We start from the raw sequence: 11,962 nt of genomic DNA on the forward strand, positions 1-11,962 counted from the left end.
AAGCATCTAGTGACAAGTGCAGATTGGTTAGCATTGAGAGTGTTCTCTTTTGTTTATGACAAATTGCAAATATCAAGAGAATTAATGGTCTAACAACATATCTTCAATTGTTTGCTCACAAAATATTTACTTATTCCTCTTCCTGGAAGACATCCACCATCTACTCCAATTCAGTGTAATGGTTCTCTCGATGACAGGTACTTTTTGCCATCATATTTTATAAGGATTAGTTTAAAGATAAATTAATTGTTTTTAGGTAGTAGTCAACAATTGATGAATTCCCCTAGGATTAATAAAAGGGTATCTTGCAATGAGCAAAAGGATCATGATTCCACACCATAATATCTGGTTTGCTATTCCTGATATTTGCAATGAGCAAAAGGATTATGAATTTTGGAGAGAGGAATGATCCTCCACACAAAGGAGAGAAGGTAATTGGTAAATAATGATATTATTCACTTTAATAAATCTATCTAGTTTCCATGCTTTAGTCTTGTTTCTCTGGTTGAGTAGGAAGTTCCAGAAGGTACTCCTTACTATTTAGCTGGTCAGGCATTCGTCATAAGTGGCACACTTGACAGGTAATCTAGTATCATTGCAAAAAAATTATATCTAATATGACACTGTAAGTTGTATCCCTTGGCATATTTGTTTGCTTTGGATTAAGATCCTATCTAGAAATATTGTGGAGTCATAGGATCTTAAGATCCCAATGCTTAACAAAATATTTATTGGAAAATTATATTTGGTATTTGTGATTTTATCATATGGATTATCTTTCAATATCTAGTTTTGTTAGCCAAAATTTATGGCTAAGGATGACTAATATTATTCATGTAGGAGATATATGAGCAATGCATTATAACTAGTAGGGGTTGCATTTTTATATGGTACTCCTCTAAGATGGATGATGATTACAAAAGTTAGTAACGCTTCTTATACTCTGAAGTTAAAATTGGTTATCATATATAAAAAAAATTCTTAGGTGACATGGTACAAAATGATCTACTCGAAGTTAGCAATACTGTAATTATATGTTTGATTAAGTGGAGGCTTTCAAGACTTAGATCTTAAGTAGGATTGGTGAATGAACATAGGGTTGGATCATAGTGATCATGAGATCTCTACTCAATTTAGTTCCTACTTTGTATCCAGATTTGTTTGGACTATTTTGGGCTGGAGCATCAGAAATTCGTGAGACAAATTGTGATTAACAACCATGCCTGAATTATATTATTCTTGTTCCAATTTTTTTATTCCTGTTCATGGATGTATTTTTTAACATGGATGTATTATTCATGGATGTATTTTCTTTTATCTGTATTAGTATTTTAGGTTTTGGAAGCTTGCCTTACCAATTCCTATTTCCATTGCAGTGGCTTTCCTTATATGCAGCTCAGTGGCATCATCTCCCTAAGCATTGGCCAGATTCGGAGGCTTCAAAGATTGTAAGCACATTTTTCTTTTAGCTCCTTTTTTTCCTACTAGAACACCTTCGAATGCATGGTGATTCTGACAAAAAATAAAATAAACATGAAACGATGTAATATGAAATATGAAATCCCAAACAAGGAGACTGTGAACCACCATTTGGTAGATCACCATATTAATTTTTAAACTGTTCTATTCAATATACTCTTTCTTAATTACATTTCTCTTGCTAGTGTTTGATCTAGATTTGAGATAGTACTAAAGATGAAATTTCTAATCTTAAGTAGCTATAGTGATGGAATTCTTTCAAGGATGAAATTATCATTGTGGCAGGGCTTCGCACCAAAACTGCTTGCACAGTCCTATTCCATAAAGAACTGCACTGAGCTAACAACATTGTATGTGTTTTCTTCTATTCATATATTTTTTTATCGATTATAGTTATTGGCAATGAGAATTTACTATATATTGTTGCATGAAGTTGTCACATTACTTATTTTTCAAGGTATCTGAGAGCTAATTACCTTCAAGGGAACATTCCACCCGAGATTGGAGAACTTGTGCACCTTACCATCTTGTAGTTTTTACATTCCCTTGTTTTCTTTTGTTATATAGTTGTTTCTTTAATCAGTTTTCTTGAGCTTGATGTAAAAAAATGTAGGGACTTGTCAAGCAATTTGCTCAGGGGCACAATTCCTCCATTTATTGGCTCTCTGAACCAATTACGATTTCTGTGAGTCTTCATGTGATTATTGGTGGCTAGGCAGTTTGTTGTTGCAGAGTTAACTATTTGACTATGATTTTTTTAACAACTGTAGGAATTTATCAACAAATTTCTTGTCTGGTGAGGTTCCAACCGTTGGAATCCTTGTAACTTTCCAAAGCACTTCATGAGTAACTCTTCTATTCTCTTTGATGCTTCATTGGCTTGCTCCATTAATTGTTACATGTTATCCAATTGTTTTCTACTTGGGCAACTAAAGTTTTTTTCCCCATTACACAAGCGTTCTCTTCTATCTTTTTATTTGACATATAGTGCATAACTAGCGTTCTGGGTGAAAATATCTTATTAGTTTTGCTCAGTGTTAGAATGTGTTACGTTAGCACTTTGCATTTGACCTTTCAATGTTTGTTGGATAAGTTTTATGGCATTGCCAACCTTAAAGTATCATGCTTTGATTTGAATATGCCACTGGGCTAAATTGAACTCAATGAAGAACCATATGATTTATATGATTGAGATCGTTGCAAATTGCCAAATAGCTATGGATGTTATGCAATTTCATTTCCTTCTATATCAGTTGTTAATTTCCAATAACATGCTGCACAAATAAGACAACAGTAGTGCAAAGCTTAATTGTATCATCAATCCGTATGTGTTTCAGCAGGTTAAGATAATTCTTATTCTCTTACATGTATAATTTATCTTTTAATGTCTTTATAATTTGTTTATTTTTATTAGCTCCTACAGCTTAATTCTGCAGATTTGATTGCCAAGGGAAATTTGTATACTTGGTCATGTGAAGATGCAGCCAGTAAGTTGCTGGAAAAGGCTTTAAAGATTCAGCTGGGAAGAGGATTTTAGCTGGCATATTTTGGATTTCGATTACACAGCTATTATTTTCTCATTTTGATGTGTGTAGTTAATTTTTGAAATTTGAAGATAACATTTTCATGGATTGAATGTAGTAAATATTTAGTTTTGTATTGGTGGTTTCTTTATATTAAATAAAGATTGGTTGATTGTTATTATCATGTTACAACATGAACATTAAAGACAACGATCAGAAACGTTGTAAAAAGTACGTAACCACAATGGATTTTTTTTTTTTATGAAAATTGATAAAAGACAACGGTTTTATCCGTTGTAAAACATATTAAAATTATATACCACAACGGTTTATATCTGTTGTAAAAAGAGTCTACCACAACGGTTTATATCTATTGTCGAAATTATCTATCATAACGGTTTTAAAATGTTGTCGTATTCTTCGTAAACAAATTTTGAGTATATAAACAACAACGGATAAAAACCGTTGTCGAATGTCTACAAAGACAATGGATTCAAAACCGTTGTCGTAGGGCAATACATTTTACAACGCCCTCAGTTACAATGGTTTTTTTACCCTACGACAACGGATAGTATTCGTTGTCGTTTGCAGTTTTTGTTGTAGTGCAGCTAGATTTATGTTTAGTAAATTATAACTTTCATTGGTGAACACCGACAAAATTTGTTGAAGTTATAATTTTACTGATGCAAGTTACAATTTTCGTCGGTATATTTAGTTATGGAAATTTATTCCATCCCTATATAGCGACAGAATGTAAATTTTATCAGTAAAACCGACGTAATATCTTCTGACTACCGTATTTCTATTATAATTCCATCGCTAAACCAATATAGCGACGGAATTCCAATGAAAATTTTCATCGGTAATAAAGAGTTTTTTTGTGGTTGATAAAATTTCAATCAAACTTGTTTAAATTATTTAACGGGATTGACCAATCCAACGGATCCAATTTAAATTGATTCTAGTACTAACAACATTATAACTGTTATAACTTTTGCCCTAAAATAATTAGGACCACAACTGCTCCAACATAAGTCAAATAACATTGTTTTGATTGTCAATCGTATTAATGTGATGGTTTAACTTTACTATCAACACAACTAAAAAGGTTTAGAGACAGAAAAAGAAATGCAATTAAAAAATGTGATCTTTGAGTGGATAGTTTGTGTTCCTTATCAGACAGGGCAAAGACCTTCCACGTTGATACAAATTCTTTTGTAGAGAAAAGAGAGTACAAAACATTAAATTTTGTAGTCCCACATTTCATGTTACGAGCACATGGCTTCCCCTTTTCTCCCCTCCTCCATTCCCTCCTCACATGGAATGGAATGGGACTTGGAGATAAAAATATGAATGAACCCTTAACACCATGCCATGTGCTTACTAAATTATGATCTCGTTCCACCCTTTTGACGAAGTCAGAGGAAGACGAAGGGTATAATAGAGCATTTGAGTTTAGCCAACTCTTTTGCCTTCCTCTTCTGTCCTTGTCTCTCCATGAGCACACATGTACTTGTGTTGTGGTCCACTCTCCACCATTTGCTTCCTACGGTAAACACGATCAATTGAGAAAAAAGCCCCATGTGGGTTTATTGTTGAAAATTGTTTGGAGAGTTCATGAAACATGGAAACGTAAGTTGCTCTTTCTTACTATGCTTAGCAAAATCGGGTGTCATCTTCTTCTTAGTTAGGGTTGTAAATGAATTAAATATTCATAAGCAAATTTAATATTTATCTAGATAAGAAGTTTTTTATGTTCATTTAATATAAATAAAATTAATCAAATAAGTTTGAATAATTCATTAATAAGTTTATATATATATATATATATATATATATATATATATATATATATATATATATATATATATATATATATATATATATATAACTCATTAAGAGATTATAAACTATTTATGAATAGTATTCAGAAATAGTATATATAACTCATTAAGAGATTATAAAGTATTTATGAATAGTATTCAGAAATAGAGAAAAGATAGTACAAAACATTAAATTTGGAGTCCCACATTTGATGTTACAAGCACATGGCTTCACCTTTTCTCCCCTTCTCACATGGGATGGAATGAAATTAGAGATAAAAATCTAAATTGACCCTTAAGCTCTTGCCCTTCACTTATTAAACTATGATTTTGTTCCATACTTCGATCGACATTATGATTTTATTCCATCCTTCGACCGACACGGTGAAGAAATTCGAGAAAGACGAAGGGTAGAATAGAGCATTTGAGTTTAGCCAACTCTTTTGCCTTCCTCTTCTATCGGTTGGAAAAATGGGAATAGAAACATGAATTTTTGTGAGTATTAGTCTCATATCAGTTGAGTGATATTACGACTGATCAATAATACATAAGGAGTTATGAATCTAGGGTCCGGATTATACTAATAAAAGGATTCTTATGTGAATACCACTGCACAAAGTGGATCACGGTAGGGACACAGTATACCTACATGTATCAATCAAAAGTTACCACGAGTCTCTTTTGTGTATTCCTGCTCAGCCTGTGTGGCCTAATAGAAATATGACACTTAGCGCGCCACATGTTGTGACATGTTTCTTGCCACATGAACGAACCACGTTTGCTTATGACACATGCCTTAGTGCATGTTAAGCACAAGTGTCATGCATCCACTATGCGAAAATGTGAAATAGACTTCGCCAATGGTTACTTCGGCAATTAGTAATGACGAAGTAATATATGATAATCAACTTCGATAACAAATTCGATGAAGTAAATTTGATTTTAGACTTCGTAGGTTTAAAAATATGGGTCTCATTTTTAATTTTATCTGATATTTTACTTAAAAATATATATTCGATGAAGTAATACGTTATAAAATAAAATTTATATAGCTAAGTGTTGAAGTAATAAGTGAATGGATTAAAATTTGTGGTAGCTAGGGCTTGAAACGGTTTACCTTTTTTCCCAACCCCTACTAAAACCTAATTCTGCCGAAAGCTTTGATTCCATCTCATCTTTCTCCTTCGCGTTTTATCCTCGACGTGCAACGACCACCCGACGATCAACCTCGCTTTTTCTCCCCGACACGCGACGACCACTCGACGGCAACCCTCTCTTTCGTGTTCACCCCTGACGGCAGCCTTCTCCTTCGACATTTTCTCCCTGAAGAGTGACAGAAGCCTTCTCCTTCAGCATTGTTCTGTCGAAAATAAACTCAGGTTTGTCCTTTGTGTTCCCCTCCAACGACGGTAGCCGACAGTAGCTTCTCCTTCCCATCCCCCCTTGACGGCAGCTTCTCCTTCCCCTTTCCACCTGACAGAAGGATTTTCCTCCACCCCCTTCTTTCCTTTACTTTCTATTGTGCCTCAGTGTTCTTCATCTTTGCAGCACTGTCAGAGGGAATTGACCTTCGATAGGTCGCCCTCTTTGAGGTTTCTTGGCCACCGGAAGAAGGCAAATTCTTCATTGAAGTTTGAGCTAGAGATCGTTGTCCCTAATAGATCTGGTCCTGCAACCCTACCAACTCGTCAACTAGGTTAGTTTCTGGCATCTCTTGTTTTTCTAGTGACTTGAAGTTGATAATTGTAACAAGTTATGTATTTAAACAAGACAACCGAGGTGGGATAGGCAAGGTTAGGTAGAGCAAAAAAACTTTACTCTATCCCCATCTCTTGTTAATCTTTAAAATTATGAAAACTGCATATTTTGTTTGATGTAGGTTTTTGTCAGAATTCATTTTTTTTAACTTTATTACTTGTTTAAAAATTAAATAGATAAGTTTTAGATTTTATCAGATAGTAGAAGTTCTTTGTCAACTAGCTGAAGCAAGTTTCTAGATCATTTAATTAACCTTCCTTGAGATCACTTGTTGGAACAAAACCTTAAATGTGTTTTTCACATATACAGTTTCTTTATTCTATTGTATATAGAAAATCATTTATGGATTAAGCCCAATAGATTGATATAATTGTTGATAACTATCAGAATACTCTTTGCAAGTGGTTGTCCTAACAAGTGTTGGGCAATAAAAAATGTCCAAGTTTATGACAAAGATGTCAGTGCTTAGTATATATTTGCAACTAGATAAGTTGGAATGCTTTACACCCTTGTTTGATGTGTCTCATGCATTCACAGCCAACTGTTAAATCTTCCAACTACTTGTGTTTTTTTGGGTTAGAGGTTAGCACGGAGTAGAATGCAGAAAGAAAGTAGACTATCTTCCGGGCAACAAATTATTTGTATGGAGAGACCAAGGAAGAGGTCTATTTAGATAAAGGAAACAATCTAGTCACTAAGTTTGTTTCTACTATATTAACTGAAGAGAAGTTTCTGGAAGGAAATTGCATCTTTTCTGAGGTAGTCTACTAGTTAGTTTTAGTCTCTTGACAATCTAAGTATATCATTACTTGAGTGGGAACCAATTTTTTGCAAGTTACCTTCATTATCCACTAATACAAGTTGCAAATCTGTATGTATTGTTGTTAAGCATTGTAGCAACTCTTTTAAAGTATAGTGTTGTTTATTCTTTTGCATTTGCAAGTTCCTGCATTTACTGATTGTGTTGTTGGTTTGCATTTGCAATTCTATGGAATATAATTTGTTTGCTTACAAGTCTTTATAGTTAAGGATTGGTTTGCATTTGCAATTGTATGGAATATAATTTGTTTGCTTACAAGTCTTTATAGTTAAGGATTGCAACCCGTAATGGTGTCAAGGTACTAAATATTCAAACCATAATTTTTACCTGAAAATTTGGAAAGCTATCTGTCAAATGGTTGCCATCAAGAAAAGTGTCTTTAAAATCTACTACGTCCAAAAGATCAGGCATGTTATGCCATTGTCCAGCAGAAGGATTACCATAACCCAAAAAGATGTTATGCAACCAATCAGGAACTATGCAAGACTCATTCATAAGGTCTCTTATGGAGTCCAAAATTGCTTTGAAATTATTTTCTTTAGGCTTCCTCCGCATCAAAATGTTAAATGTTCCATATTCATCTTCTGCACCTTTTTCAACAATCTGTAACATCCATGTGATATTGTGATGTGTCCAAAGCAATTGTCATTGTACGAAGATCACCCTAAGGTGGCTTCAAAAGAACACCTTCTTCATCATGGATTTCAGTTATTTCACATCCACGTACATATTGAAGGCCAAGCCTCTGTGGGACAGATGACTTGGCGACTTCCTCTGGACTAAGAGGTTCAACAGAGGGCCTAATTGATAGTAAAAACAAGACATCATGTTTTTTAAGAGAATCCCATTCTGATCTGATATGTGCTCTATAACTTGCAATGCTATAAGTCACTTCAGCAGTAATAGAAGCTAGTTTGACTTCCCCAATGTTAGGTTGTTTAACTTCTGTGATTTTTAACTGCTTGATTGGAACAACCATTCTTGACCAACCACCAAATGCAGTTATTCATACAAGTGTTTATGAATGTATACAAGTGTTTATGAATGTATCTTCTATGTAGGTTATTCATAAAAAGCAAAAAGAACGAACGGTGCATTATAAATATCATCACAGACTGTTTCGCAAGGGTTACATTGGCTTAGAGGCTGAGTTGGTAAGCTTCGAAGCATTATATTTGTCATTTTCAAGCAAGTATTTAATATTATGTAACTAATCATTTTGGAATTATAGAGGGAGAAAAAATTAATTGCTGAAAATGAGGAAGTTGATAGATCAATACTTTGGCGTAAAGCCCGCGAGTACAAATCTGGCAACATAACAAATATGGAGATAGCAAAAGTTGCTAAAAAAATTGTAAATATTTTTTTTATCTAATTTTCATATTGTCTTGCTAAATAATATTGAAATTTTTGGATTGATTTGTTTCAATCTCATATTGTAGGATGACTTGTTGGAAAAGAAAGTCAAAGGAGAGTTCAAATCTTCTGGGATGAATGATGTGTTAACCACTGCCTTTCAAAAGGATCAGGTTTTAAACAATTGACAGTATATATTGTGACTATGTATTTACACAACAATTAATAATTTTTATTATTTAGATTGTGACTTCTTGTATGACATTGTCAATTTTATTAGAGTAATCTTAAACAAAATGGTGGTGTTGAATGTGAATATTGTGTGATGCGGTACATGAAAGAGATAATTTTGGATGAAGATCTACAATTGGAGAGAAAGGTGAATTTCTTCTTTATGAAATATTTTCTTTATAAAATATTGAGTCATTTTTTATTGATCCTCAAACTTCTGTTAATGTTTCAGTTTGCAACATCAAAAAAAATAGTATTACAATCAATCTCAGTATGATGAAGTCAGAAGTGAATGGAGCGAATTCGTCTACTTCTATGTGGGTGCCTAAGTGTAGGCTATGATATAAATTTTAGACATGTATTTAGAGATTTATGTACAAAGGTTTTTGGGTTATGGTTAAACATGTCTTTTATAAATACACTTTTGGATTGTATTTGATATATATTTGTGATATATTTGTTTAATTTTGATAGTAAAAAATATTGTGTTGTAATAAAATATTATAATATAAATTTTTATCAATTAAAATTGTATTGCAGTAAAATATGATCAATTACTTTGATACTATAAATAATGATAAAGTAATACAACAAAAAAGATCTCGCTAAATATAAATAGTGGTGTAGTTAAAGAAACTATTTACTTCACTACTGATCAAATTTATGAAGTAGTTCGTATAAATAACTTCGCTACATTGATTTTTTTGTTATAGTAAAATATACTCTATTACTCTTATACTATGATGAAGTAATACAATAATAAATACACTTGGTGCATGTTAAGCACAAGTGTCTTGCATGCACAAACACACGTGCATGACAAGATGCTCAACACTTCTTTATAAGAAGGAGCAAGAGCCAAGAGAATGAGTACACAGAGCTTGTGAAATAAGTTGTGCAAGCAAGTCAAAGAGCAGAATTATGTGAAGAATTCGTACAAAAGAAAGTAAAAGAGAAAAGTTATTCCCTCGTTTCATCCTCCTTTCGTTCTGTGGTGTAATTCTTCACTCGGCAGACACTTATGATAGCGTTCAGGTATATGCTCAAATTGCAACGTCAACCTGTGCTAGGTTGTGTCGTAATCTAGTCGTTTTATCCTGGAAAATAGACGTCCAAGCATGACCTCTTAGCACCGTTGGAGGGGACTAATCCATTTTAAGGAGACTGTTTCGCTATAGGACTCAGCGTCTTTTGTTCCTCGGGTGACATGCCTCACGTAACTCGGACACAAGCTTCGCATTTGTTCAGCGTCCGTCTTAAGCCATCGGCATCAGCATCCTTGACTCGACAATCAGAGCACACACTGATGCAATAACTTGGTGATCAGCCTACTCAGTCAGACCGATAGCTTGAGATTATCAGCTCAAGCCATCTTAACAGATAAGTAAGTGTTGTCCTTCCAATAAATTATGGATAGAGATCCAATAATCTTAAAACAGATTCATTATATTGAGATGGCGACAGAAGATGTTGAAATGCAACAGCTCAACATGTGTCAACCTCCTCTGCCCCGATTAGAAATGCTCTAATCATACATGGGGAAAAGTCAGAGAAGTTCACCCGGTTGAACTTCAAGCGATGATAGTAAAAGATGTTCTTCTACCTGACCACGCTAAACCTGGCATGGATCCTGACTAAGGAATCTCCCAAATTTACTAAGGGTGTAAATGACGAAAACCATCAACATAGTCGATAAATGGAACGAGTATGAGTTCCTATGTTGAAATTACATCCTCAATAGTCTTGCCAACTCACTATATGTTGTGTACTATGAGAAGAAAACAACAAAGGAGTTATGGGAGTCCTTGACAATAAATACAAATCGGAAGATGCTAGGGCTAAAAAGTTTATTGTTGGCCGCTTCTTAGACTACAAGATGGTTGACTCCAAGTCGGTGATTAACCAAGTCCAGGAACTTTACATGATCTTGCAAAAGATTCACTCAGAAGGTATGACGCTGAGTGAAACCTTCTAGGTGACAACAATCATTGAGAAACTGCATACTAGCTGGAAGGACTTCAAGAATTACTTGAAGCATAAGCGAAAGCAGATAATTGTAGAAGAACTTATTATAAGACTTCGAATTGAGGAAGACAACAAGAGTTCAGAGAGGAAACTATTTTCTCAGACACTGTAAAAGCCAACGTGATTAAGCACGGTCAAAACTAGAAATGGAAGAATCCCAAATCTTCTAAGATGGCACCCAAAGGAGATAGTTTCAAGAAAAAAATTCTCTGAAAAATGCTACAACTGTAATCGAGTTGGTCACAAAGCTTCAGAGTATAGAAAGCCGAAGAAGAAGCAGGAGGCCAACCTAAATGAGAAATCATACATGGACTTCTATGTCATGATCTCAGAAGTGAACCTGATAGGGTCTAACCCACGACAATGTTGGATAGATACTGGTGCCACCAGACATATTTGTTACAACAATGACCTACTCCACAACTTTGAAGAAGTCAAACATGGGGACAAATTATTTATGGACAATTCAACAGCCTCGGACATTTAGGGCCAAGGGAAAGTGGTGTTGAAGCTGACCTCTGGCAAGGAGCTCACTCTAAACAAAGTGTTGTATGTCCCAGAGATTCAAAAGAATCAAGTATTTGAATCGCTTCTCTGCAAGCATGGGTTTCGGATTGTATTTGAGTCAGATAAGGTCGTACTATCCAAACATGGAATGTTTATAGGAAGAGTCTATGTAAATGATAGGTTTTTTAAGCTCAATATAATGGTCATTCGACCAAAGATAAATAAAGCTGAAAGCTCTTCTGTGTATATGCTTGAGTCTTCCAAGTTATGACATGGTCGACTAGGACATGTGGACTACCATGTATTACGTAGATTAAGTAACATGTAAAACATACCTACATTCCACCTTGACTCAGAACATAAGTGTGAGACTTGTGTTGAAGTAAAAATGATAAAGTCATCCTTTCAACATGTTGAAAGAAGTATTGAACTACATGGCC

General features: G+C 34.3%; 1 long non-coding RNA gene across 1 annotated transcript; it reads left to right on the top strand.

Annotated features, from left to right (window-relative positions):
- Positions 1–5,944: 5,944 nt before the first annotated feature.
- LOC122030830 lies at positions 5,945–9,444 on the top strand. The gene is made up of 7 exons (XR_006125627.1): positions 5,945–6,204; positions 6,374–6,521; positions 8,465–8,557; positions 8,635–8,757; positions 8,846–8,932; positions 9,040–9,138; positions 9,223–9,444. It is a non-coding gene; the product is annotated as an uncharacterized LOC122030830 (long non-coding RNA).
- The last annotated feature ends 2,518 nt before the right edge of the window (positions 9,445–11,962 follow it).

The sequence above is a fragment of the Zingiber officinale genome, chromosome 11A (genome assembly GCF_018446385.1).
Source record: "Zingiber officinale cultivar Zhangliang chromosome 11A, Zo_v1.1, whole genome shotgun sequence".
Taxonomy (NCBI): Eukaryota; Viridiplantae; Streptophyta; class Magnoliopsida; order Zingiberales; family Zingiberaceae; genus Zingiber; species Zingiber officinale.